Source organism: Sapajus apella, unplaced genomic scaffold (genome assembly GCF_009761245.1).
Source record: "Sapajus apella isolate SASKATOON/1434 unplaced genomic scaffold, GSC_monkey_1.0 scaffold82, whole genome shotgun sequence".
Lineage (NCBI taxonomy): Eukaryota > Metazoa > Chordata > Mammalia > Primates > Cebidae > Sapajus > Sapajus apella.
In genome coordinates, this window is record NW_022437022.1 from 1,918,130 (window position 1) to 1,943,993 (window position 25,864).

A 25,864-nucleotide genomic window follows, 5' to 3' on the forward strand; every position below is an offset into this window, starting at 1 on the left:
GATACCTACTATGTGAAAAGCACTGTATTCATGCCTGTGGAGAATATACAGGTGGAGAATGTGAGGCAGAATGAAATAGTCTGTTCTTTAGGTGTCTTGAATCTTAGAAGTTGAAATGGCAGGCCGGGCGCCGTGGCTCATGCCTGTAATCCCAGCACTTTGGGAGGCCGAGGCAGGTGGATCACGAGGTCAAGAGATCGAGACCATCCTGGTCAACATGGTGAAACCCCGTCTCTGCTAAAACTACAAAAAATTAGCTGGGCATGGTGGCGCATGCCTGTAATCCCAGCTATTCAGGAGGCTGAGGCAGGAGAATTGCCTGAACCTAGGAGGCGGAGGTTGCGGTGAGCCGAGATCGCACCATTGCACTCCAGCCTGGGTAACAAGAGTGAAACTCTGTCTCAAAAAAAAAAAAAAAAAAAAAAAAAAAGAAAAGAAAAAAAGAAGTTGAAATGGCATACACATTTTACGTGAAAGTGCCAAGAGGGGAAACTTCTCAATGTTCATGGCATTAAGAAATTTATGGATATTTGGGGGACAATCTGAGAGCAATAACAACAATGACAAATAATTGGAATGAGGATAATATGGCAAAAAATACTTATTCTATCATGCACAGTTTCTGATAAGAAATCTTCTATAATTCTTAATGTTGTTTTTCTGTAGGTTATGAGTCCTGTTTGCTGGTATCCTTCAAGATTTGTGTGTGATTTTCCACAGTTCAAAGATGATATGCTAAAGTTCGCATGTGTGTCTTATAATTTTTGATTAAATGCTGAACATCATTTGTAGACCACTAAAAGCTGAGGTAAATGGTATCGATGCTTGTAAATGGTCCACCATTGTCACCTAAGAGGCTTTTAGTATGGGCTATGGAGTCAATGTAGCTAGGAGCTGAGCTGGATTTAGGGTTTTTTTTGTGGTCCTGGTTAAATTCATTGCACCAATAGTTTCAAATTCCTCTAGTGTTACCCTGTGCCTATGGTGGTGGTTGGTATGCTGAAGGGCTTTTCTCAGTGTTTCTTCCCCATCATCAACTTTCAGTCTTTCCTTTGTACTTATGTCTTTTTAAAAAATTAAGTAATTAATTATTTTTTAAAAAATTTTACTTTAGGTGTGTACTATATCCGGCATTTCTCCCAATGTTATCCCTCCCCACCCTTGTATGTGGGAGGGGAAAGGATACTATTAGTTTCCCATGGCTGGTGTAACAAATTACCACAAACTGGTGGCCAACAACAACAGAAATTTATTCTCTCCCAGTTCTGGAGACTAGATAAGTCAAGGTGTCAGCACAGCCATATTTCTTCCATATCTCTGGAGAAGACTCCTCCATGCCTCTTCTAGCTTCTTATAGCCCCAGGCTTTCCCTGGCCTGTGACAGCATCATTCCAGTCTCTGTCTCCACCTTCATGTGGCTGTCTTTTACATCTCTCTGTCCTCACAAGATATGCTCCACTCTGTGTCTGCATCCAAATTTTCCTCATCTTAGACAGACACCTGTCACTGGATTAGAGCTCACTTGAATGCAGTAACCTCAAGTTGATCATATCTCCAAAGATCCTATTTCTGAGTGAGGTCACATTCAAATGTACTGGGGTTAGGACTTAAATAGATCTTTTTGGAAGATATGAACGTCTCTCTCCATGCTTTTGTCCATGTTTCAGTGATAGACTGTGTCATTTGTTTCTCAGTGCTTGCTAGCCTGGTGATAGAGATAGGGGCCGGGCATCCCTCTGCTGCCCTGGATTAGCCTCAGCCTTAGGTAGGTCCCATGTCTTGGAGGTCTTTCTCAGTGACTGCAGAAGGTCTTTCATGAAAGAAGTTTTCTTTTTCTCCTCCAGTGATAGAAGATGTCTATTGTATTGGTTTAGGATATTGGACCCAGGAGTTTTTCTTCACTTTTCCCATGATAGAGGACTTTTTTCTTTTGCTCTTTCCCCAGCTGCAATGGGTCATCATCAATATATTGGCTATGACTTGTTTTCCTCCTCTATTAATGGCATAAAGCTTTTTTTTTCCATAGGAAAGAAATGTCCAGGAGCTACTTTTTGCCTTTTTTGCAATGGTAAACCAATTTCTCCTCAAGGCTGTATCACTGTAGAGGGTATTTTTGGTAAAAAAAATCCTGCCTGAATCCTTTCTGTGAGCACCTAGTGGAAATATGTAAAGAAAAGTGTTTGAGTCAGTGTTACCTCCTCTTGTGTCCATGGCTTCTAGAGGCTCTGTGCTCTCATGCCTGCCCACATACGAAGTTTAGAAACTTTTACAATTTTTGCTGAGTTTTTCCTGTCTGCTAGTGTGGTTTCCAGCATCACTTCTTCCTTTGCTCTGCTACAGGTGAGTCCGTGCTCTATCTCATCTGTCCTTGGAGAACCACGTGGTTCGCTCAATTTTAGGCTACTTACTTGCTCTGTGAAACTAGCTGCCTGGTGAGTTAAGAAAAGAGTTACATTTTGGAAGTTATCTAACTTTATGTCTTAGCTAGGATGGCAAGAATATTTTCCAGATTTCTGCATCCTAGGTAGAAGAAAACTCCTTCTTTATGTCATATATCCAATGGTAAATCTGCCCTGATGGCTCTGACATACTTTGTCAATAGAGTAAGCAATTTATACAAAGACAATCTTGAGGTGTTAAAAAATCTTGACAAGCCATTTATATCACGTAAAAGTCTAAATATTATCTAGCATTGATTTGGAATTCTGTTTGCTATAGATTTCTTATTTGTTGAGATTGGTTGTATTTTTGATTCATATGAAGCCTCCATACCCTCTTGTCAGGCTTTTGTAATGGCCCTCGGGAATTGAGGGGGAGCTTTTCACACCATCAGTGAAAAGCTCAGGCCCTGGTGTCCCATGAGATCCACAGGTTGGGCTGATTTGCTCCTGCAAATCATCACTGCTGAGAACTGTAGTTTGTAGTTGCTTCTGCAGCAGCTCTTTTGGGTTTACTCTTCTGTGCCATTCCCACCCACACCACCCATGCTGCCTAACCCCTGCTTCCAACTTGATGTTATTATTCTCACATCCAGTCATTTAAAAATAGCTAAAAATATTTTCTATTTTGCATTCCATTTACACTTATCATTTTTCACTCAAGACTTTCTATGGAGACACTTGACAAAAATAAATCTTTATAGTGAACGGGTGAAATATTCATCTCAGATGAATATTCCTGTTCAATATTGCCTGTGATACATGTGTCCTGGCCTACTGGAGTGACACAAATGTAGATAATGAATAATAAAAGTAACTGCATGGGGTGGAACAGAACAGAGGATTTACGAGGAATTGAGTATCCTATAAATGATATTGAGATATCTGTAAACTACATAACATTTGATAAAAATTTTCATGCGTTATTGTTTACTTTTGACAAATCAATATATTTTTATTTAAATTGGCTTAAGTCTCATGTGTAAATGGAATTCAGTATACAGATATATAAGTGAATTGGTATATTTATTGCTATTAATTTTGTCAGGTTAGGAGTTTAGAGAATGCATCAGAAATATTAAATTTCAGTCAGCAACTTATTTTAATATTCATGGATTCTTTACATCATTTATTCTGTAATAATAATAATATAGTTTTATTAAAAGCTGAAAGTCTTTCTATTTCAGAAAAGTTTGTCTATCCCAATAGAGTTGTTCAAATACTCAAGACCCCTCTATATGCTATATACTGTAATGAATATCGCTTAGTCCACATTACATTCTTTAGATTCAAATGTAAATGACAAGAGATCAAACCAAATTTTTTGTAAATTTTTCATTTTCTTCAATGGATAAAAGAAAGATTTCTTATGTCACTCTGCAATTCACCATTTAATATTAGTTTTGTGTTTGTGTGTGTTTTATATTTTACCTGTTCAAATAAAAACTTTAGTATTCACTGGGGTTTTTTTTCCTTTAACCAGTGATATGATTAGGCTTTGTTTCCCCACCCACATCTCATCTTGATTTGTAATCCCATAACCCCCACGTGTCACGGGTGGGACCAGGTGGAGGTAATTGAGTCATGGAGGGTGGTTCCCCCATGCTGTTCTCGTGATAGTGAGAGAGTTCTCACAGGATTTGATGGTTGTATAAGCATCTGGCATTTTCTCTGGGTGTACTCATTCTCTCTCTTGCCACCTTGTGAAGAGGCACCATCTGCTATGATTATAAGTTTTCTGAGGTCTCCCCAGCCATGTAGAACTGTGAGTCAGTTAAACCTCTTTTCTTTATAAATTACCTAGTCTGGGATATTTCTTTATAGCATTGTGAGAATAGACTAATACAACAAGTTTGGGTTTTTAAAATTTATTTAGAATAATTGAATTTACTAATGGTTTTGGACCTGAGAACAAACAGGCAAAAATCATTTTTCAGCCGCTCCTTGGCTCAAAATGTCAGTCATTTAAACTTTCACACAGATATTATACTTTAACCATTTTAAACATCATTGCAGTTTTTCAAGTTTTTCTCCCCCCACACCCCTTGTTTTCTATTTATCTATGGAATACTAAAAAAAGAAAAAAAATTCCAGGACAAGTAATTAAATTAAGAACATTATGCATTTTATTTGTCTTCTCTTGTACTGCAGATTTTTAAATCTTCTATTTTCCGAATGCCTCAACATCACCACATGCAAGCTGTAAGCACTGGGCCCAGGAGACCAGGGGCACTGATGGGACAAAGCTGGTCACTGTCACAGTCTTCCCTTCTGGTCTTCCTCTGACTGTGACCTAGTGACTCTCAAACACACCAATAAAATCCCTTCAAGCCTTTTGCTTGTGTGCTTCTCCCTGCCCCCCATTAAATACCCTTATGCATGGGTCCATACTCTCTGTTTCCCACCTGCCTGGTCAGGCTCACTCCCTGTAGTTCATCTTATATGGCTCTGTAGGTGTTTTGCCCCGCCTTTGTCTCTAGGACCATGAGTCCAGTAAGTCCTTAAATTTCACATGTCTCTCTAGAGTTGATTTTCACAGCTTTCTTTCCTTAAAGACCTCCCAAAGGCTAACTCCCACATTAATAATTTTTCTCTCTTTAAAGTCATTAGACTACCTGACCATATGCTCTGTCAAGACCCTGACCAGAATAAGTGTTGGGGGACAACTTTACAGTTGTCATCAGTAAGTAACCTAGGAGTGTGTTGGTATTCCAGAGAACTTCATCAGCCTAAATATGGCATTTTTCGCTAAGAAAGTGCTCACAAGCTTATATCTAGAGTTTTCTCATTTCTTGGTGAGTTTATAGTACAAAAGACCCTCAAACACAGGCCAATGACTTCTCATTGATCAGCTTGCTTTAGAGAAGAGGGGGTCCATCTCAGTAGGAAGTTGAGCAAAGACACTAGTGTTAATGTCACCAGGGAGGCTAGAATTAAGTCTTATTGAGAATATTGTATCACTTCTTGCTCTTGGAGTCAAAAAAATGTAGCAAAATCTGGAAGAATTGGTACTAAGCTTGCAGATTTAACAAGCTCTTTAGTTGGAGGTTGTATTATGTTCCTTTGATTTGTGGACTTTGTTATTTACCTTCTTTGCTGACCAAGTGAGAGTCCTTTGAATGCTGTTTCTGAGAGAGACATCACTATCTTTTCTGGATTTTGGAAAATTCAGATTCCCTCTTCTTAGTCCCAAGTTACTGAATCAGTTTCTGATGGTATGGTCTGGGAATCTGTGCATTTCATCTGTTTTCCAAATGAGAATGTCTTCTTCATATTTTTGGGCTTCTATTCATATATTTTAAAATTAGGACATTAGACTGGAATCTAACTGGAAAGTTCTTATTTTCAGAACTTTCCCCATGTGATGTAGGTACAAGTCAAGGAAGGCCAATATGCCCCAGAAGCTCAAAGGGTCAAATAACAGAATCCCCCTTGAAGCCTCTGCTGGGAATACAGACTTGCCAGCTCCTTCATGTCAGACTCTGGCTTCCAGAACCAGGAGGTAGAAATTTTCTGTTGTTTTAAACCAAGGTTGTGGAAATTTGTGGCAGTGCCACAGGGAGTCAATACACAGTGATTTTCACTGAATATTAAAAGCTAACTTCTGGGGAAATTCTATTTTTATCAATTGTTGGATAATCTGGAGTTAGATTTACCCCTCTGCAATAAAAAATTGGACAGAATTATGAAATGACTGCCTTCTGATATTCAACAACAGTGTGGTATGATGTCCCCTGAGAGAAAGAAACCGGCAAGATGCTCCTTAGAGCAGAGAGGGTGGTCACAGGTCAGTAACTTTACTGAGCTAAAGACACAGTGACTGGTGGGGAGACAAAAGTTGCTAAAATTTGCAGGATACAGAACAGAATTGTTGGGAGCTGTGCAGAGAACCAGCTCCAGGAACGTACCTCAGGGACTCTTTGAGCCTGTGCTGAATGCCAGTCTGCCCACGTGGGTAGTGTGGGATTCTGTGGAGCCACAAAAAGAGCAATAGCTGGGGAGCTGAAAGGGGAGTGGTTCTCATATTCCACACAGGGATGGGGCCGGGAGACAGCTAAACCTCACTCAGCTGGAGTAAATAACTTTTGAATCCTTTGGCAACCACTTATACAGCAGTGACACCCTAGAAGTAGGGCTAAATTGCCCAAAAGTAAAGACTACTCTAGAACTGACTTTCCTGAATCTTATAATTTCAGAGGATCAACTGGATTTACAATTGTCTGTTAAAATAAAACAAAACGGAACAAAATACAACAACAAACAAATGAGGAAACAAAACACATCCAAAAGGGAGGAAACACAATCCAAACACATAATAATGTCACATTCACAATGTCCAGCATCCTATAGAAAGTCATCAGCATGTAAAGAAACAGCAAACAGTGAACTAAAGGAATAAAACCAGTTAACACAGGTCCGGAAATGACAAGGACCTTAAATTGAGGAGAGAAATAAAAAACATAAAAAGGAACCCAATGTTATTTCTAAAGTGAAAAGCATAAAAAGAAACCCAATGTTATTTCTAAAGTGGATTAAATGACAGCAGAGTAAACAAAATGAAACACTTTTAAACTTGATGGCAAGCAATAGAAAACACTGAAATAGAAGCACACACAGAAAAAGACTAAAACGAAAAATCTTAATAGAACCTTAGTGTGGGACGATTGTAGTGACCAGTCTAACATTCATAAAATTGCAGGATCAGAGGAAATGAGGGGAAAAAAGATAGTCAAAGAAATAATTATAATAATTTGTTAAAATATGAGGAAAATCTGTAAATTCACAGATTTATGAAGCTAAAAACATTGTCTGACATAAATGAAGAAGAGAAAATCTTATGAGGAGCTAGTGGAAAAAAGACATAGACAGAGGACCAAATATATGAACCATTACAGACTTATCTGCAGAAAATATGCAAGCTGGAGACAATGAGCATCTTAAAAATGCTGATACTGCTGGGGAAAAAATAACCCTGTCAATCTAGTATTCTATATGAAGTAAAAATATTTCCAAGTAAAGACTTTGCAGAAAAACAAAAACAAAAGTACTTATTATCGCTCAGCTGCACCACATGATATGTGGAAGGAAGTTCTTTGGGTCAAGAAAGTGACACTAGATGGAAATTGCTTCTATGTAAAGGAGCAAAGAACCCTGGAAATGGTGATGGTTTGGTTAAGTAAAAATCATTTTATTTTCTCTTGTATCTTCCACTTTAAGAGATAACTGACTGTTTAAAGCAAAAATAATAGCAATATATCGTGGAGTTTATCACATTTGCAGAAGTTCAAAAGCACAAGAGCCCAGAGAATAGGAGGGAAATGGAAGCACATTGCATTAAGGTGCTTTTACACCGTGAGTGAAGTGGCATCATATTATCTGAAGGTAGACTGTGGTTATGAAAGGTGTGTATTATATTCAATACAGGTACCACTAATAATGTAAAACATAAAGGTAAAAAATACAAATCCCATAAAGGCACAGAAAATAGCAAGACAGTGACAAAGAACATATGGGACAATTATAAAACCAATAGAGGATGGTAGGTATAAACCTGACTACACTGAAAAGGAAATTATAATAAATATATATGACCCGAACATTCCAACTGAAAGACAAGACTCAACCAAATGTCATGTACCAGTGACTCCCTTCAAATACACAGGCATGGGAAGACGACATGCCATGCGAACACTATAAAAAGAAAGCCGTGAGTGTCCATGTTAATATAAGACAAAATAGACTTTGAAAGAAGCAGCGTTGCTGGAGCTAATAACAAGCATTTCCTAATGATGAAGGATTCAGTTCCCAAGATGACATAACAATACTAAATCTTTAAAAGAAAATGACAATCTATAGACTTAGAGGAGAAGACTCTCAACACAGATATCTCACAAAGGACTAATATTCATAATACGTAAATAAGTCCAACAAATCAATAATAACAAGAAAATTTAGCAAATTGAATAACGGGCAAAGGATTTGAAGAAATCTCATAAAAGATAATATTGCAGGTACATATTTTGTGTGTGTGTGTATATATATATAGTATATACATACAGCCAATGCACATATGAAAAGATACTTCTCATTATTAACCAGGGAAATCCAAATTAAAATGACAGTGAGACATTAGAGCACACATACTTATCAGCTAAAATGATTTGGACTGATATTATCAAGTGTTGGCATGGATAAGATGGGACAGGAATAGTTGCACATTGCTGGTAGAATATAAAATAAGTTAACCACTTTGAAAAAAGATGTAGCAGTTTTGTTAAAAGTTATCACACATGTATATGTTCAGATGACCATGTGAATTTCCTCATAGGTATTTACCAACATAAATGAAAAAAAAAATCTATGTCCTCACAAAGACTCATATGCAAATGTTCAGAATGATTTTTTCATATTCGCCCCAAATTGTAACAGCTCAAATGTCCTCAGTTGATGAGGATTAATCGTGACATATCTATACAAGGAAATATTACTTGGCAGTAAAAATGTTTGTTATGATACAACAACATGGGTAAATCTTACAGATGTCATGCTGACTGAAAGAAGTAAGGAAGTGAAGAGAAAATATTATATGATTCAACTCATAGAAAATTCTAGAGGAGTCATACAGGAAACAAAATGTGCCGGTAGTTAGGGGTGTTGTCACGGGGTGGGTGAGAGTTTATGGCCAAGGCATGAGGGGAGTTTTTGAGGTGAAGAAAATTGTTATTTGCAGTGGGGTCACATTTTTGTTTGCATTTTTCAAAACCTATTGCATTACATGCACTGGAAATATGTGAATCAACAAATCTGATGAAGGGAATGTGTCTCATGAATTTTTACTGCAAGTTCCAGGTGAGTGTCCAATGAGAACCATGGGGGTGGTTGAATTGGGCCAAGTGAAAGGCCTCTGCCTCTCTCTTGTGATTCTTGGGAAATTTCATTTGAAATACCGACACTCAAACCATAAAGATGAGGTTTGTGTCCATTTTGAACAGGAAATTCTTCTCTGTGTTAGCCACAAGATGGCAGGGCAGACTGCTTTATACTACTTAAAAATGTTCCGCCCTAGATCCTAACAATATTGGAATATTGTTATGATCCTAACAGCAATTATTTGACGTCTTGGCTGCCACACTTCACCGTGTCCTGGCATCCGAAGGAGCGGGACTCCCATTCCACCCGGGCTCCTGGCCATGCCTTGTTCGTTAGAAGATCTGTGCACAGAGAGCTTCTGTGGGATTCCTATTTTTTTTTTTTTCACCTCAAACACCAAGCGAATTCCCCAGGAAGCATCTGTGTAGAGACAGGCAGTCCTCAGCAGACACTTTTGTTTGTTTGTAAAATGAGAATCCTTGGGATGCATGCAATTATGACTTTATTCAATAGACAGTGAGCTTCTGTCGTTCCTAGGACTTCAGCGCCTGCGTCAGGAGGCTGCATTCTAATGGAAACTCTGTTTTGGAATGCGTGGATCACTGGCTTGCTGTTCCCAAAGTTCTTTCCCTCACACCTGCTGCCACCCACAAGGAGCGGGGAGGGCAGCGGAAGGGACAGAAGGAAGATAGTAGGGCCTTATTCCTCCTGCTGGCTCCGGAACAGAGAGCGGCTAACTGCAGCCCAGCTCTGAGCCTGTCGACTCTCTGCCAACCAGTGCTGCTCCCACCCCAGAAATGACTGCCCGGTTAGAGGTTATTCATCTCCTGCCCATATGCAAGAGGGAGGGGCATGTTTAAAGAGCAAACAGTGACAACACACAACAAAGACAAGCAAAAAAATAAAGCCATGAGCTGCAACTTTTTATTTATCTATTTATTTTTTGAGACAGAGTCTCGCTCTGTCTCCCAGGCTGGAATGCAGAGACACAATCTTGGCTCACTGCAACCTCCGCCTCCCAAGTTCAAGTGATTCTCCTGCCTCAGCCTCCCGAGTAGCTGGGATTACAGGTGCCTACCACCAGGTTGGCCAGGCTGGTCTCGAACTCCTGACATCAGGTGATCTACTCACCTCGACCTCCCAGAGTGTTGGGATTACAGGTATGAGACACCAAATCCAGCCAAGCTCCAACTTTTAACCTCAGTTCCTGCAGCCAGGGAGTGGGTATCTGATAGCACGTGGCTTTTAGAAACACCCAGTGAGAAAAACTGCTATGCAACTAAGAAGTTATTTCTGTCACTGCAGGTCAGACACGTTACAGATTAAAAGACACCACTTCTTGGAACAGCACCACAGTGATGTGTAGAAGAAACTCTTCAGGGTGTGTTTTCTCTGCAGATCTTTACAGACCTTCTAACGATGTATATTTTACAAATTTTGGGACAACAAATAAGAAGTGAATTATCTAAAACAATAGTAAATAAAAACGATTACACTTGCATGCGAAAGACTGAATTTTAACCATGCTAATGTAGTGGGGTGCCTGACCTAAGGGACACCCTCCCAAAGGTTAAATTTGTATTTTTCTTATATTTACAGAGAGAATGCCAGATCCTTGCTATGTAACCTAGACTGAAACCCCCTATTAGAGATGAGAATAGATTTTTCTTAGAAGGGAAGACTAAGACAAGTAGTTTCAGTTGACTGTGAATAAGTGTGCAGCCAACTACTTCAGTTTTTGAGGATTTAAAAGAGAAGATGTCTACTTCTTGGAGGATGGTCACTAGAGAGGAAAGAGAAGCTGGCATTGCCACTGTGCAGTGGGGCATGGTGTCTAATGCTGCCTCTCCTTCCAGGGTTTGCTTTTGCCCTGAGAAATGCTCTACATGGAAGCGAAGGAGCTGCTGCCAGGACCAGGAAACTGGGCTTCACTGTTGAGACCTCACGGTGAACGTCTCAAGAGATGGGGCTTTCCTCCCTGGAGAGACCACATGGTCTGCTAGGGTCCTCCTGGGCTGCCAAGTGTGTGGATAACATCAGATCCAACTTCAACCGCAGGAAGCAGTGGCGTTAGCAGAGCAAACACAGTGATTCTCCTGCCTCAGCCTCCCCCGAGTAGTGTGAGGCTATATAAAAAACCACCTCCCCTCCACGCCCTCCGGTTCCTGGAGTTCTAGGACAAGGGAAAGAGGTATGGCCGAAGCAGAAGATTTTGCAGTTAAGAAAGCGAGAGTCTTGAGGAATTCAGTGAAAACGTTGAGAGACGTTACTGTGTAGATATTCAAGGTTGCAGAGTGACTGGTGCCAAAGGCACAAAGGTCACATGCTTTCTAGAGCTGTATTCCCCCCGACACAGGAAAGTGACCTGTCTCGGACTGGTGTGAACCAGCTAGCAGTAGCGTCTGACATGCGAAGCCTCGAGGGATTCACAGCTGATGAGAAGCCAAGGGATGGTGCGGAACCACAAGCGTTGCAAGAAAGAGGACCTGGGCCGTAATCCCTAAGCCCTCACAATTGCAGTTTTTTTTTTTTTTTTCCTTCTTCTATTTTTACAAGAAAGAACTGCAAGTTAATATCAGGGTACTCATTACAGATACTTCATAACTGGGTAATTATGCGTGCATGTGTATAAGTACTTACAAATATATGTTAGATGCATTTAGTTAGTACAACACACATAATATGGTCATATGCCTATATATACCTGTGTGTGTCTGTCTGTCTGTCTCAACCAGGAGATATACCTCAAGCAGGAAGACACAACAGGCCTTACAGTCAGTTCCAGAGAGGGCAGACTGACTGGATAGAGAGCAGCCCTGCAGAGGACCATTCTTAAGACAGACGAGGGACAGCTTAGGCACTTACCGTATTCACATCTCCCAGACCCGCACAAGAAGGAGCTCAACATTAGAGAACTGGTAATTAGTTATTATTTCTGGGAGTTCTTCGAATCCTTTTCAAAAACATCAATATATCAGGCCATTCACCCTAGATAATATTTAGTGTGAGCTGGTAGAGTTAATTGCTATCTAAAAGGTCATGTGCCGGTAGTGATAGCAACTGAGCTAGGGGAATGTCAGCTAAACAAACAGATCCAGGCATGGAGCACCAGCCAAGGAGGTCAGGTCTGAATGGATGGCACAGTGAAAAGCCTGAAATCCCATGGAGGTCTGGGTTTTCAGGTGAAGGAAGGGGTGTCTATTGGGAGAAGGTTGTTCAGGCAGCAGGTGAACGCAGCTCAGCTCATGCCGCTTCAACTCTCAGCTTCATCTCCGATTGGAGAGCGAGCAGCTCACATGAGAAGTGCTGAGAACTCAAATCCCAGGAATGGCAAAGGGTTTCATCCTAGCACCAACTCATACTGATTGCGAGAGGCTGCCTAGGGAATCCATCATCTTGGGAAGGATTTGGAAGGTGAGCTCATGTCAACAGCAAATGATTTTGTTTGTGCTTGATTAGAAATATCTCCTTCTGTGAGGCGTGAGGTGGCACGTGCAATTCATTTGCTGTTCCAAGCATAGATGGAAATATATTTAGTTTGGAGCTATAGCAGCTATAACTATATAAAATATCTTATTAAGCAAACTAGTAAGGTGTTAAAAAGAGCATGCTCAAATGTTGTTGGCGACCATGTAAATCAGTACACATTTTCTGGAGAGCAATTTGGAATATATTTTCAAACATGCACAGCTTTGACTCTGTAAATTCAATTGTAACAATTTCTTTTATGACAGCCATCAGAGATTGGCATACTTACATTGCAAAGGTGGTGTTAAAATGCTACAAAACATTTTTAAGATGTGTATTAGATAAATTCTGTTTTTTAATTCAACAAAATATTAGGGAGCAACCATTAATCATGGTTTTCAAATATGTAAAGACTGGAAAGTAAGACTCTCATCTCTGAGTGATGGCTTATAAGTAAGTTTTTTTTTCCTTCTTAATTTTCCATATGTTCCAGATTTGCTGCAATTTAAAAAAAAAAGGACTCTGGCAAAAATGTAAGCCAGAATTAGACACAAATGTTGTCTGTAAGGTACACGAACAATAAACCAAGGCTTACACTTTCTGTATTTCTGAGTTGAATTCAAAACACAAAAACTTTATGATATTAAGGAGATGTCAAAGAAAATGAGTTTCAACTATTTAAAAATACGTGCTTAGAGACAATGAGGGATTCACCTCCCTCATGATCTTCATACTGTATTAGTGTTTTAGGGAATTTTGTATTTGTTCTATAAAAACAGCAATTATGTCTTTTAATTATTTAACCTGATGGCAGAAAGTATTTTATTTCTTCAACCAGGCCAGGCATAATTGCCCACAAAGCAATTTATTAAGTTTGATAATGCATACTAATATCACCCGAAGCTTTTATTCTAATATTTCCATTAACATCTAATTTCATTTACATCTCATTAATATTTAGTTTTGGTATATTCCCTGTGCATTTTATTTTCTTCTGTTTGGGGGAAACTGTCTTTCTATCACATGCCTTTGGTAATGTCTAGAGAAGAAATCTCTATCATCAGACGCCCCTGAAGAATTTGGCTCTGTGAAGACCAATCACACGTTGAGAATTGGCTTTCAGTAGCCCTGCATTAAAAAATGTTGTTAATAGGCTGTGGGCAGGGATGGCCCAACTGAAGAGTTGAGGAAGGGAAATTCCCTTTAGCAGTCAGTGTGCCTAATTTTCTAAATACACTTGGACAGTTTTCTTCTTAAGTCTCCCCTCCCACAGATGTGTTTCCACTAAATTAACTTCTCTTCACGTCCCTTCCCCTTATTTGCTTTTCGTCATTTTCTCTGACTGTTCTTTTGCTCAACCCCTGTTCTATCATAGCCTCAAGGCTTTGCTGTGAAAACTTCTTTATTTTTAAATTTGTGAACAATTCATTTCTCTAGTTTGCCAGAAAATGTTGCATTGCTCTAATGACAGTATTTAGCCATAGTAAATGTACATCTTACACTGCTCTCAATGCACACCTGTTAAAGTAGCATGTTCAGATGAGAGGAACGACAGCTAATTGATAATTGGTCAAAAGGTATATTGCAGAAATGTGATTATTTGTGGCTTGTTAGATTATAGGTATAATTGGAATGTCTTAAAACTAGGAATGTCTATTTGACTTTATGTATGGCTGGGAAAAATGTATTTATTTTTATGGTACAAAGTACTGATAGAAAATTTCAAATGTGTAAAGTTTCATTTACTGGATTTACACATTCACAATGATATTTTTAAGTGGAAATATAACTTAGTTTGTCTTTCTTTTTCTCTCACATGCCCACATACATATATACATTATATTCATATATATTCAAATGTTTATCCAATGGTATTTGCTTATTTATCCTTTTTACATTCTGACAAAATTGGCCTTTGAAAACACTGGCATTAATAATAATAGTAAGAATGCAGCACTTGGTAAAAATGCCAAGTATGGTGAGATAAAGCATAAATATTGGCAGAAAAATATTTTTTTTCTTTTTTATTGCATTTTAGGTTTTGGGGTACATGTGAAGAATATGCAAGATTGTTGCATAGGTACACACATGGCAGTGTGATTTACTGCCTTCCTCCCCTTCACCTACACAAAATATTTTTTAAAAATCTATATTAAAGATTCCTCCAAGAGACTCCTAGACTTGATGAATGACTTCAGTAAAGTTTCAGGATGTAAATTTAATGTATAAAAATCAGTTGCATTTTTATACATGAACAATGTTCAAGCTGAGAACCAAATCAAGGATTCTATCCATTTATGATAGACACACAAATACACAAATACCTGGGAATGCATTCAACCAAGGAGAACTACCAAACACTGATGAAAAAAAATCACAGGTAACACAAACAAATGGAAAAACATCCCATACTCATGGATTGTAAGAATTAATATTGTTAAAATGACCATACTGGCGAAAACAGTCTACAGATTCAATGCAATTCCTATCAAATTACCAATGTAATTTTTCACAGAAATAGAAAAAACAATTAGAAAATTAACATGGAACCAAAAAAGAGCTCAAATAGCCAAAGCAATTATAAGCAAAAGTACAGTGAAAGACATCACATTAGTTGACTTCAAAGTATACTACAAGGCTACAGAAACCAAAAGAGAATGGTACTAGCACAAAAAGAGAATCATAGATCAGTGAAACAGAATAGACAACTCAGAAATAAAGCAACATACCTACAGCCAACTGATCTTTGACAAAGTCAACAGAAATAAACAATGTGGAAAAGACGCCCTCTTCCATAAATGATACTGGGTAACTGGCTAGCAGAAGAATAAACCTGGACCTCTGTCTCTCACCATATACAAAAATTAAATAAAAATAGATTAAGGACTTAAATGTGCACCTGGAACTATAAAAATCTGATAATAAAAGCTAGGAAACCCTCTTCTGGACATTGACCTAGACAAAGAATTTAGGCCGAAGACTGCAAAAGCAAATTCAACAAAACCAGAAATAGACAAATGGCACTTAATCAAAGAGCTTCTGCAGAGCACAAGAAACAGTCCACAGAGTAAACAGACAGCCTACAGAATGGGAGAATATATTTGTAAACTATGTATTCACAAAGAACTAATATCCAGAATCCAGAAGAACTCAAAGCAGTAAGAAAAAACAAGTAACCCTGTTAGAGTGGGTAAAGGACATGAACAGAAATTTCTCTAAAGAAGACATACAGTGGCCAAGAAACACATGAAAAAATGCTTAACATTACTAATCATCAGGGGAACGCAAATTAAAACCACAGTGAGATGTCATCTTACCCCGGTTAGAATGGCTGTTATTAAAAAGTCAAAAACTAACAGATGCTGGTGAGTATGTGTAGAAAAAGAAATGCCGACACACTGTTGATGAGAGTAAATTAGTACATCTCCTATGGATTGGAAACAATATGGAAAACAGTATGGAGATTTAGTAAAGAACTAAACATAGAACTACCATTTGATCTACCAATTCCACTGCTAGGTATCTACCCAAAGGAAAATAAATTGTTATGTCAACATTAGGAGAAGTACCTAATGTAGACAATGGGGGGGATGGATACAGCAAACCACCATGGCATATGTATACCTATCTAACAAACCTGCACATTCTGCACATGTACCCCAGAACTTAAAGGATAATAATTAAAAAAAGAAATTGTTATATCAAACACACCTGCAGTTGCATGTTTATTGCAGTACCATTCACAAGAGAAGAGTCATGGAATCAATGCAAGTGTCCATCAATAGTTGGTTGAACAAATAAAATATGGCATATATACACCATTGAATACTATTTATCCATAAAAAATATAAAATCATGTCCTTTGCAGAAGCATGGATAGAGCTAGAGGCCATTATCTTAAGTGGAATAACTCAGAAACAGAAAACCAAATACCACATGTTCTCACTTGTGTGAACTAAACAATGGGTACACATAGACATACAGAAAAGATCATGAACAGTGGAGACTCCAGAAGGGGAAAGAGCAGGGGGAAGTGAAGACTGAAATATTATCCCCTGGGTACCATGGTCACTATTTGGATGATGGGTACACTGGAAGCCCAAAACTTACTATTACACAATATATGCATGTAACAAAACTGCACATGTACCCCTGAATCTAAAATAAGATAAAAATAAATAAAATTTATATTAAATACTCTTTAACATTTTTGAGATTGTATTTATGAAAGTTAAGTTTTTCATTTTATTTTATTTTTTATTGCATTTTAGGTTTTGGGGTACATGTAAAGAACATGCAAGATTGTTGCATAGGTACACACATGGCAGTGTGATTTGCTGCCTTCCTCCCCATCACCTATATCTGGTATTTCTCCCCATGCTATCTCTCCCTAACTCCCCACCCCCTGATGTCCCTCCCTGATATCCCCCCTACAGACCACATGCTCCCTGTGTCCATGTGTTCTCATTGTTCAACACCCACCTGTGAGTGAGGACATGCGGTGTTTGATTTTCTGTTTTTGTGTCAGTTTGCTTTAAGTGATGGTTTCCAGGTTCATCCATGTAGTTTTAAAGTTAGGTGCAGTATAGAAGTTGCTCAACTTAAATACCAAATAATTTTAAAGTAATTTTTTATTACTTTAAATGGACTTTTATAAAAAATGCATTTCTTAAATGAAAGCATTTCTTTTTTGCTGATAAATTAATTGATATGTGGAAAGTTTTTCTCTAAAATGGATTTGGATATAGAACTCTAAAAATTTATTTTGGTTAATTTTTACCCAGGATTGTCTTGTAATTGATTTATTATTAATAATTTCCGATGTGTCCCATGCATAAATAATTGAGATTGGGATAAAAATCACACCTTGGATATGTATTAGTCCATTTTCATCCTGCTGATAAAGACATACCTGAGAGTGGGAAATTTACAAAAGAAAGAGGTTTATTGTACTTACGGTTCCACATGGCTGGGGAGACCTCACCATCATGGCAAAAAATGAAAGGCACATCTCATCTCATAGGGCAGCAGACAAGAGAAGAGAGCTCAGGCAGGGAAACTTCCCCTTATATAATCATCAGATCTCATGAGACTTGTTCACTATCATGAAAACAGCACAGGAAATACTTGGCCCCATGATTCAATTATCTCGCAACATGTCCCTTCCACAACATGTGAGAATTCAAGATGAGATTTGGGTGGGGACACAGCCAAACCATGTCATTCCTCTCTTGCCCTTCCCAAATCTCATGTTCTCACATTTCAAAATCAATTATGCCTTCCCAACAGTTCCCCAAAGTCTGAGCTCATTTCAGCATTAACACAAAAGTCCACAGTCCAAAGTCTCATCTGAGACAAGGCGAGTCTCTTCCACTTGTGAACTTGTAAAATCCAAAGCAAGTTAGTTACTTCCTAGATACAATGGGGCTGCAGACATTGGGTAAATATAGCCATTCTGAATGGGAAAAATTGGCCAAAACAAAGAGATTACAGGCCCCATGCAAGTCTGAAATCCAGTGCGGCAGTCAAATTTTAAAGCTCCATAATGATCTCCTTTGACTCCATGTCTCATATCCAGGTCACACTGATATAAGAGGTGGGTTTCCATGGTTTGGGGCAGCTCTGCCCTGTGGCTTTGCAGGGTACAGCTCCCCTCCTGGCTGCTTTCACAGGCTGGCATTGCCTGTGGATTTTCCAGCTGCACAGTGCAAGCTGTCAGTGAATCTACCATTGTGGGATCTGGTGGATGGTGGCCCTGTTCTCACAGATCCACTAGGCAGTGCCCCAGTAGGGACTCTGTGTGGGGACTCTGACTCCACATTTTCCTTCTGCACTGCCCTAATAGAGGTTCTCCATGAGTGCCCCACTCCTGCAGTAAAATTTTGCCTGGGCATATGGGCATTTCCATAGATCCTCTGAAATCTAGGTGGAAGTTTCCAAACCTTAATTCTTGACTTCCATGTACCCCCAGGCTCAACACCACATGGAAGCTGCCAAGGCTTGAGACTTCCATCTCTGAAGCAAAAGTCCAAGCTGTACATGGGCCTCTTGTAGCCATGGCTGAAGGGGCTGGAATGTACCAAGTCCCTAGACTGCACACAGCAGAGGGACCCTGTACCTGGCCCATGAAACCACTTTTTCCTCCTAGGCCTCCAGGCCTGTGATGGGAGGAGCTGCAGTGAAGACCTCTGATACACCCTGGAGACATTTTTCCCATTGTCTTGGGGTTTAAAATTCAGCTCCTTGTTACTTATGCAAATATCTTCAGCTGGCTTAAATTTCTCCTCAGAAACTGGGATTCTTTTTCTACCACATTGTCAGTCTGCAAATTTTTCAAACTTCTATGTTCTGCTTCCTTTATAAAACTGAATGTGTTTAAACAGCACCCAAGTCATATCTTGAATGCTTTACTGCTTAGAAATTTCTTCTGCCTGATACCTTAAATCATCTCTTTCAAGTTCAAACTTCCACAGATCTCTAGGGCAGGGGCAAAATGCCACCAGTCTCTTTACTAAAACATAACAAGAGTGAACTTAGCTCCAGTTCCCAAAAAGTTACTCATTTCCATCTGAGACTACCTGAGGTTGGATTTCATTGTCCATGTTATTATCAGTAATTTGTCAGAGCCATTCAACAAGTTTCTAGGGTGTTCCAAACTTTCCCACATATTCCTGTCTTCTAAGCTCTGCAAACTGTTCCAACTTTTGTCTGTTACCCAGTTCCAAAGTTGCTTCCATATTTGTGGGTATGTTTTTAGCAGCACCCCACTCAACTGGTCTGAATTTACTGTATTAGTTCATTTTCACACTGCTGATAAAGACATACCTGAGACTGGGTAATTTATACAGGGAAAAGCGTTTAATGAACTTACAGTTCCACGTGACTGGGGAAGCCTCACAATCATGGCAGAAGGCAAGGAGGAGCAAGTCACATCTTATATGGATGGCAGCAGGCAAAAAGAGAGCTTTTGCAGGGAAACTTCTATTTTCAAAAACATCAGATCTCATGAGGCCTATTCACTATCATGAGAACAGCACAGAAATGACCCTTCCCCCATGATTCAGTTACTGAATCACTGGGTCCCTCCCACAACACATGGGAATTCAAGATGAGATTTAGGTTGGAGCACAGCCAAACCATATCAACTATATGCAAATAAATGACAAATCGTGATAGCAAAACCGGAAGTGTTACTAATGTGTAATTATGACTTTGATCACTAAGAAAAATCAATGAAACCATGGCAAATAAGCACATGAAAAGATATTCAACACTGCTAGACTTTAGGCAAATACTGATTAAAACCACAGTAGAAGACACTATTAGAAAGTCTAACATGAAAAGGAATGGCTGCGCTGACCTTGATCAGGCTATGGAAACCTGAACACTCACGTCCTGCTTGAGTGACTATAAAATGGCACAGTCATTTTGGTAAAGAGTTTGGTAATTCCTCAAAAACTGTAACATACACTTTCCATATGACTCAGAAACCCTATTTCTAGGTATTTACTCAAGAGAACCAGAGGCACACATCCATACGAAGATTATATACAAATGGCCACAGCAGCTTTATTTGCAATTGTCCCAAACTGGAAAAATAACACAAATATCTATTAATACATGAGTGGACAAACAAAACATGATATATCCATGCAATGGAATACTATACAGCAATAAAAAGGAATAAACTAGTGATGCATGCCACAGAAGGGATGAACCTTAAAACAACTATGTAGAATGAAAATTTCATTTATATCAAATTCTAGAAAATACAAACTTGTCAATAATGGTTGAAAGCAGATTTGCACTTGGCTTGGGATGGGATGAAGTGGAAGGGATGGGAAGGAAGGATTTCAAAGGGGCAGAAGGAAACTTTGTACATGGCAGTATATAAACCTGTCAAAATTATCGAAGTGCATACTTTAACAACATGCAGTATTCTGTATGTTAAATATGCCTCAACAAAGCTATTAAAAGTACAAATTAAAAAATAGTAAAATCTGAAATATACTAGAAAATATTGGCTACCTACCCACAAGTGGAAAATAATGGTTTAGATATTTTATGGTATAGTGCCCCATTTTATCAACTGAGAGTGACTTGTTTTCATAGGATAAGACCCGTGGTCTTTTCCGTCTTATGCATGACCTGCTCCGTGCCTGTGCATTGAGTTTATCTTGCTTGGTTTCCCTGAGCACAGGCTGCTCATGGCCAGTGACTCTTGTGTCCTAGATAACTGCAGCATTACATTGTTCCCAGAACCAAGTCAGGCATTCTGAAATCTTTGTTCCTTTCTGTTTGTACCTGAGACTCTTGTGGTTCTTGAAAAGAAAAGAAAAGAAAAAGAAAGAAAAGAAAAGAAAGCCAATATGCACAACCAATTTTTTTATACCTAATTTTAGGGTTTATTTTCTCAAGGCATTTAAGCAAGGCTGGCCATGAAGGGTGAAGTCCTTTCTCTGCCATGCTGGGGCCTAGTGATGCCCGCAGAGGGCAGACAGCAGGGAGATGCTGGCAGTGTTTCTTGCTGGAGCTAAATACGTCGCTTAGATTTTGGTCCCACAGGACCACACTCCCATGAGCCCATTGAGCAACATCTGCTACCTGAATGGGGCAATAGTGACTAAAGAGTGTTGGCCTCAGACTCTGTCCTGCCCAGGAGAAGCAGAGGCAGGAATATGTCCCGCCAGGGGGCTGGTTCCCTGCAGTTCACCCGTGAGTAATGGACCAGCCATTGAGACTGCCCACTGGGGAGTCCACATGTTCTCTGAGGAGTCCTGGGACAGACCTGTGGGTGGCATCTCTCTGTCCCTGGGCTCTCCTCTGTCCCTCATGGGGCTGGCACTGCCTGCAAGGCTGTGTGCACTGTGGCCTTGAACCACCTGCTGCCTTGCTTTTTCCACAGATGCCTATACCCACCCTGAGAAGCCTGCCTGGGGGCCTTTCTGTGGCGACCTGCAAGGTCAGGGTGAAATGGTATGGAGAGGAGTCTGCGACCCCTGTGGCTGGGCAGGCCCACGGGAGGCAGAGCCAGGGAGCAATCAAAGCCCACAGGGGCTCCTTCCATGGTGCTGGCTTCCAGAAATCTGGGGAAAAGAGACACTTTTATTCAGCTTTTATCTTACAAATTAAAAGAGAAACAAGGAGATTAAGTTAGGCTTGCTGAGTTTTAATTCAAATTATTTATTCAAAATATAGAATTTCTTTGCTTCTACCATCAGTCCCCACCCAAGGCTTCTCCACTGTGGCCCCTCCAAGCAGGTGCAGGCTGGGCTGGTTTGAGGGCCTCTCTGGTGCCCTGGACTCACAGAGAAGGATGTACTGGGGCAGCGAGGCCAGAATCTGAGTCTCACCCCAAAGCTCCCTATCCCAGCTGCAGCTCCTGGCTGGGAAATAGTGGGCCCCTTCCCTGTGCCCTGTGTCTGGTGCCCTGTCTGTGGTGCATGTTTCCCTAATATTGGAAGTTTTCCTAGCAGTCCTTGTGATTAGAATCAGAAACAATCCCAATGTTCATTGCAGGAGTGGATGTACTTTGCTTTTTACAAAACATTCCCCATCTCCATTGGGTTAGTTCTGTTCCAGGCGCTGAGTGGGGACTAGTGTGTGTCTAACTGTTCTCTGAAGGATCAGATGTCACACTCATTTCTGTTGAAAGCAGGACACGGCGCCAAGGGGACCCTTATTCTCATTTAGCATTAAGTACAGGCACGTGTCTGCTTTGTTGCCATCTGAGAAGAGCTTGCTCTCAATCGTCCTGAAGCCATTGGGTTGGGTGGGTATTTAGTCATGCTGGGTCAGTATCACTGAAGCTTTGACCCTTCCTGTTTCACCATGAATTTGACATGTGTTTTTTAGCATACTTTGTTTTTTTCACAAAGGACTAAGACCCAGCCTTTGCTAAATTCTCATTTGCAGAGGTCAAGTAAAAAACAAACAAGCAAAAAAATGCATTTGGGTCCTTATAAGAAATACACCAATTTTACCCTGACTCTTCCCAGTGGCGTGATCGTTTTGAAGTTTGAAGGGTAAAACACACACACGCACCACACACACCTTCAAGCATGAAAAGACCTTGAATTCAGTCAGGCACCGTGTGAAGGGACGGGACTGAGAAGAGAGGCTCTGAGCGCTGACAAGCCTCTTCTTTATTCTCCAGAGCTAATTGTGTCAGTTGACACACAGGCATTGGGAAGAGTGAGATTCTGACAGCCTAATTTGAGCTTGCAGTTCCAATGAGATGTACATAAGGCACTTGTTATATTTAGTGACAATCAGTGTCATTTTCTGTTTAAAAGCAATCCATTGATTTGGTTGCCTGTGAGCGCAGTAGCCCTTTGAGGTGAATGACAAGGCTTCTTTTGGGGTCTGGTTACTGTTGGGATAGTCTGGAGATGATAGAGGAGTGGCCCTGGCTGTCAAGCCGGCTCAGGGGATGTGTGGGGCAGGGCCTGTGAACATTGCAAAATAGATGTGACAATCCCACATTTGACAGTAAAAATGAGGTTCACGCCTGGCCTTGATGATTTCCCCCAGAAGTGCCAAGATTTTAATTTGCAGAGATTCAAATGGTGATTCTTTTTGGATTATAGTCCAGCTTGCTGTAGTTGTAAAGTAGATAGAGAAAACCTAAATCTTGAAGGATTTAGAGGTAATGCTGAGTGTTAGAACAGAAAACAAACAAACAAATAAATAAATAAAGCAAGAAAGCCATCAGGACAGATTTTGCCAGTAGGTGGCAACATCAAACCACGCCAGAACAGCTTCCTGGCACTGTTCTAATGGGGAGATTACAGCTGTATAAAATTTCCTGTTGGCATAGAGGGTGAAGTCAAGGGTTGTAATAAAGACCACTTTGAGTCTTTGAAAATGCCGCATGTCAGCAGCAACTGAGACTGACCCTTTAAAAAGAAAAAAACCCTCAGGAACGAGGACGCCAAAGAGGGTATGAATCAGTGTCCTAGTTGAAATAGTGTCTGATGTCATGGGTGAAAATGAGCACACAGATCTCAGCTGTTTATCCAGTCATAAAGTGGTCACATTCATTAGGTGACTGGAAATTTCATATAATTATAAAAGAGAGGGCCATATGAGAGAAAGATGTATGCAGCTTTTTCCTCAAAAAGATATAGAATATATTTTAAATAACATATTTTCTAAACTTTGATCTAATTTTTTTCTTCCCCTCTCCAAAGGAATCTTGGTACTTGGAACAGCAAGGACTGTTCAGGTCAAGGTAGTGTGTAATTACACTGCCAGATGGGAAACTATTTCTGCCAGCCACGCTTCTAATTTAGTCTTTTCCTTTATCCAGTACTAAATTGACTCTACTTAATAGAGCCACATACCGCCAAAACCACCACACGGCCTGTGCAGCATTCTGATTTGGAGCTCTCTTATAACATTTCAGAGGAGCCACAATTTTAGATTGAATGAAGAAAAAATAGCAGTATTATAAGAATGACTAAGCTCAAAAGAGACTGCAAAAGATTTAAAGTGTAAACTAGGCTGAAATGGGACTCTGACCCTGAAAACCCTCGCCGGGAGGATGTGAGGAGGCCTTCCAATTGGCGTGTTGCGCATCTGAGCTGAGATTTCCTTCATGTCAAGCCCGAACTATCCCAGCAAGATTTTCTTTTCTCCAAAATCCTAATGGAACCCATTTATTCCCCCCCTACTGAGAGTGACGATCAGCTAAGGCCTCCGTAAAAGCCCTTCTCCCCCAAATCACTGTAGTTTCAGGCCAATGAGATGCAATTGAGCGACAGATGTGCTAGTTTTCTACTCCAGCCATCCAGCAGAGAGGGCTTCTCTCCAGAGGGGTTTGCCAGCTGTTTCTTAGGGGATGTAAAGTGTCACAGGCCAGAGATGCAGGGTGAAAAATGGACAGAAGTCTTGCAGCACGAAAGTTATGGAACTGTGCTCCTGGGTATACCACACACTCACACGTTCTATCCTTGGCCGGACAATGTCTGTCTGGCTGTCACAGCAGGAAGCATCCCCCTTTCAAAGGCTGACCCTTCCAGTTGGCATCCCTGTCTTCTTTAAGATCTCGCTCTCTTAGTTTTGCCTTTTGTCTCTCTGTTACCTTATAATTCTCCCTCACCACTTGATCTCTGTGCCTACAGATACAGTCAAGTATTTCGCTTGAGAAATAAAAGGGTTTGTCTTACCCCGAGATGTCAGGAATTACTTCTAACATCAAAATTATGGTCTTTTGTCTGCAAACCACATCAAAAAGTCCACATCTGTCCTCTGAATTTTTGGCAGTGTCACATGTTTGGTTTCTTGATTTCTATTTGTGCCACTCCATTCTATTCCTCAAATATCAACATAAATGATCTCCTTAAAATACACATTTATTATGTCACTTTCTGGCTTAAAATATTCCAATGTGTTCCAACTACTTTCAGAATAAAAACACATGTGAGTCCCATTCCAGCAGGAGTGGGGCTGTGCCTGGTGCTTTCCTGGACTCTGTGCTCCTCTAGGGTGAGGGGTGTCCTGGATCACCCCTGTAATCCCAGTACTTTGGGAGGCCAAGGTGGGAAGATCCTCTGAGTCCAGCAGTTAGAGACCAGCCTGAGCAACATGGAGAATGCTGTAGTCCCAGTTACTCAGGAGGCTGAGGCAGAAAGCTCACTTGAGCCCAGGAGGTCAAGGCTGCAACAAGCCATGACTGTGTCACTGCATTCCAGCCTGGGTGACAGAGCAAGAGACTCTGTCGAAAGAAAGAGAAAAAGAGAGAAAGAGAGAAAGAGAGAAAGAGACAGAGAAAGAAAGAAAGAAAGAAAGAAAGAAAGAAAGAAAGAAAGAAAGAAAGAAAGAAAGAGAGAGAGAGAAAGAAAGAAAGAAGGAAAGAAAGAAAAAAAGAAAGAAAGAAAGAAGGAAAGAAAGAAAGAAAGAAGGAAAGAAAGAAGGAAAGAAAGGTCAAGGCTGCAACAAGCCATGACTGTGTCACTGCATTCCAGCCTGGGTGACAGAGCAAGAGACTCTGTCGAAAGAAAGAGAAAAAGAGAGAAAGAGAGAAAGAGAGAAAGAGACAGAGAAAGAAAGAAAGAAAGAAAGAAAGAAAGAAAGAAAGAAAGAAA